The sequence below is a fragment of the Pteropus vampyrus genome, unplaced genomic scaffold (assembly GCF_000151845.1).
Source record: "Pteropus vampyrus isolate Shadow unplaced genomic scaffold, Pvam_2.0 Scaffold223, whole genome shotgun sequence".
Classification (NCBI taxonomy): Eukaryota; Metazoa; Chordata; class Mammalia; order Chiroptera; family Pteropodidae; genus Pteropus; species Pteropus vampyrus.
In genome coordinates, this window is record NW_011889004.1 from 639,896 (window position 1) to 644,193 (window position 4,298).

Consider the following 4,298-nt stretch of genomic DNA (forward strand, 5'->3'; position numbering starts at 1 on the left):
TCTCCTGGCATGGGAACTGAAGCAGCCCCCAGACCCCAGTCACTTTCTAAAGTCATTTTGTCTCCTTCATATGGCCCTTCCGTGGTCTGAAATAATCTTGCTTGTGGATGTGGTTATGGTTGACTATCTATTCTCAAGGGCAGGAGCCATTGCTTGTCATGGTCACTGCTTCATATCCAGTGCCTAAAACACTGCAGACACAACATCCATTTGTGGGTAGGACCCAACACTCACTCTGCCCCTTAAAGTCTGGGCCCAGGGAGGGAGCGGGCCCCTGACTGCTCTTCCTCTCTGCAGCTCTTCCTCTCTCCTACACCACAGTTCTGTTGCTGCTACTCTGCACCTGCCCTGTGTGGTCTTGGGCAAGTCATTATCCCTCTCTGGGCATCTGGGTGAATGGGGGGGAAGTGGTGACAGAACTAGGCACCCAAGGGACTGTCTAAGATTTTTTTTTTTTAATGTTTAAAAAATTAATTTTTTATGGCGACATTGGTTAACAAAATCTGGTAGGTTTCGGCTGTACATTTTGACAGTAAGGCATATTTACATTGTGTTCACCTCCCATAGTTAGATTTCTTTCTGTCACCACATATTTGATCCCTTTTTATAAGATTTTTTTTTTTTTTTAAGACAACTTGTTATATGTCCTGGGGCTCATGCCTGTAAGATGAAAGGATCTCAGGGACCTCCGAATTCTGGAAATACAGCCCTCCAGACCAGACCTCTCTCGTCGTCCCTGGGCCTGAAGCCCCCACGCGGGAAGGGAGGGGTGAAGGTGGTGGTAGCGTTGTACATCCCTGTGAGCTAGGCATGGCCTTCTTCAAGTCTCTGTAAAAACAGCAGAAACCGACGCTGGGCCCCAGTGGGACCCCATTTCTGGAGGACCAGTCTGCCACCTGGTGGCCGATTAATTACATTGGCCCCTTCCATCACAAAGTGGGCCAAGGTTCAGGCTCGCTGCAGCAGGCACCTATTCTGAATGTGGATTTGCTTGTCCTTCATCCTTCCTCCAGCACAGCCATCCGTGGACTCGTGGAATGCATCGTCCATGTTTATGCACAGCCTGGCACCACACTGAAGGACCCGTTTCACAGCAGAAGAAGAGCAGCTGTGGACTTGTGCCCAGGGAATTCACTGGCTTTACCAGACGTCCTGTTCCTGGTACCGAATCTAAAACATTTCACTACTCTTACCCTGTTCCCACTTGAGGCAACGTACCCCGTGCCTCACACTTTTGTTAACAGCTTCACTTTTCCCTAGGATCCCCTACAACTTTAAGGCATGAAGAGAGATGGGGGCACACAGCTCAGCCTAGGCCAGGAAACCTTGTATTCTAAGACACAAGCCACTGAGAATCACAGCATGTTTGTTGAAAAAAAAAAAAAAACCCTAAATCTTTCAGTCTAACTCCTTTTTTTACAGTTGGGGTCACAAGCCAAGAAAAGGGAAGTGGCTTGCCTGGAGGTACATGGTGAGAAAGTGACAGCTCTGTCCCTACCAGCTACCCACCCAACCTCAGAAGTAAAGCATGCTGGGACCTGGGGAGTTGGCTTCTCTGGTTGAGTGTTCTGGCCATTCAGCCCTAGGAGCCAGGTGGCCCAAGGATCGGCCCCAGGACCAGTGGCCGACCTCTTCTCCCAGCTGGGGTCCCTTCCCTCCCTGAGGGGCCCTCCAGTCTCCTCTTCCTCAGGTGCTTTGCTCACAAACAGGGCCTTGCCTGGCATTCATCTCCCTGCAGTCAATCTCTGGTCCTTTGCTGTTCTGTTCCTGGGCTTATCCTCCCTTCAGTGGCAACTCTGATCTTTATTGCCCTCCGACTCCACCCCACTGCATGCAACATCAGAAGACTCCGGGCTGGACTGGACTACACGCCCCCACATTGAGACTACATCCTCAAGTACTTGTCTCTTCCAGGATAACCAAGGAGGTAAGCACAGGGTAACTCTGGTTACTCACCAAGTTCACAGGGGTGCTCCGGCTCCCACTGATGGAAGGCTGGGATGTGGTTATTTGTGGAGAAGCAGAAACGTATTTTAGGTTAGGAACAGGTATGAGTAAGGATTTGTGTCTGGTCAGTGTATGTGTCGGGGAAGCAGTGAAGACCCCTTGCCTGGGTGGGTGGGCTTGGGAGTAGGGAGCAAGTAGTAGGAATAGGTATACACAGATGGTGAAGCCAACAGTCTAGCTAATTACACGGTGTGTTCTTGCAACCTGGTCATTGAGGCTAACAGATGGGCTAGGACATTCATAGAATTGGAGAAGCAAGACTCTCTGTGGAAACCAAGGGACCTCAAGAGTGATTTCATACATACAAAAGGATGTTAGTAACCCACACAAGAATACCACAATTTATGTCTTCTAGTGATGAAGAATTGGGCCATTTTCAGTTTTTTACTATTTAAATAAGGTTGTTCTGCACATGCTCAAGAAATCGTTCTCAGTCATTAGAGTCACTTGGCGTACACATTTTTTATCATTATCAGCAACCAATCTCCACCTCCAGAAATAACATTTCAGTTGATTTAGAGTACAAGTTGGGCATCAGTATTTTGTAGATCCTTAGATGATTCGAATATTCAGTCTATATTGAGAAGCACTGTTCTAGAGTATATACTCAGGAGTAGAATTCCTGAGAATGTGCATATTGTTTTATTTGATACAAAATAGTTTCCGACGTGGCTTGTATTGTGCAAGTACAACCAGGCTGTACAGCCATCAGCAGTGTATAGATTCCATTGCTCCACATCCCTACTAACACTTGACATTGTCAGACTCTAAAATTTTGATCAGTTGGTCTCTCAAATTATTTTAATTTGTATTTCCCTGATTAATGATTAAGTTGAGCATCTTTTCATATTTATTAACCATCCTTGTTTCCTCTTTCGTCAAGTGCCTATTTGCATCTTGTAGCCCATATCTATTTATTTGTCTATTCTGCATGTGAATTATTTGGCTGCAAATACCTTCTCCTAGTTTGTGGCTTTCCCTGCAACTTTATTACAATGTTTTGATTAACAAGCATTTTATTGTGGATGAATTTTTTCAAACTTTTCCTTTGTTCTGCTTTTATGTATTTCTCCTGGCCTTGAAGTAATCAAGATATTCTCCTATGTTTCTTTCCAAAAATATTTAAAGTGTGACTTTTCATATTTAGGTCTTTAATCCACGTGGAATTTACAGTTTGTATATGATGGTCAGTAGGGGTCCAATTTCACTTCTTTTCCTTATTGTTAACCCATTTTCTTAGCACAATTTATCAAACAGTTCATTATACTTCCTCCTCCTCTGGCCAAAACTGCACTGCTTCCTCTGACATAGCTATGTTTATGTGTATGTGGGTCTGTTTCTGGCTTCTCTGTTTGATGCCTCATTTGTATTTGGGCTGATATCAGGCTGTCTTATTCTTTCCGTTTTATTCTTCTTCTGGAGCATCATGACGATTCAATATTGGTGGTTATATGGGTGTTCACTGTAAAATTCTTTCAAGTTTTGTGTACGTTTGATATTTTTCGTTATAAAATTTTAAGGAAAAGACTGTCGTGGCTCAAACTGCCTTTGCCCTTTTATCACAGTTCATTTCTAAAAAGGTTTTCAGACTAAGCCAGCTCCCAGTAGCCACATGCCCTGAAGAGAAGGATGAGTTTTAGGACAACACATGGAACTTTCACATTCTGGTGGATATCAGAGATTACTTGCTGTGGGGAGGAGGTGCTGGTCATATACTGTGCCCACTTCACAGCCCAAGGAAGTTACTTCCACTAGGACTCAGCCTCTTGGCCCCACTGAGGTGTCTGGCCTACTCTGTCCAGCCAAGCATCCCTAGCCCCTCTCTCTGCCACTCCAGGACCCTTGCCTCGATCTCCCCCTGGCTGCCTCCCACCCCAATCTCTGTTTCTCTGCCTCCTGGAGTTTGGTCTGGGGAAGAAACAGGTCCAGGGAAGACGGAGGGTTGCTATTTGGCCCAGGCCACACCGTGGGACCATGAGGTCACTCCAGCCTTCGGGACCCCAGACATCTCTCGTTCCTGCCCTTCTTCGGCCTTGATCGTGCCTCCGCCTCCCCATGGCGTCCCTTCCAACTATCTCTCTCACTCTCCTCTGCCCCGGGCCTCGGCCTTTGGCAACCCAGCAAGCTGTGAGCTTCTCCTCCCTGACTTCCCTCCTCCGCACAGTGACCTGGGCTCCACTCAATTTTAGCCTCTCCGGCCTCCCGCGCTAGGGTTCTCCGCGGCCACCAGGGGGCGCGTGCGGCCTGGTCTGGGCGCCGGAGCCGCCGAGAGCCCATCCCTCCCCCGGCGC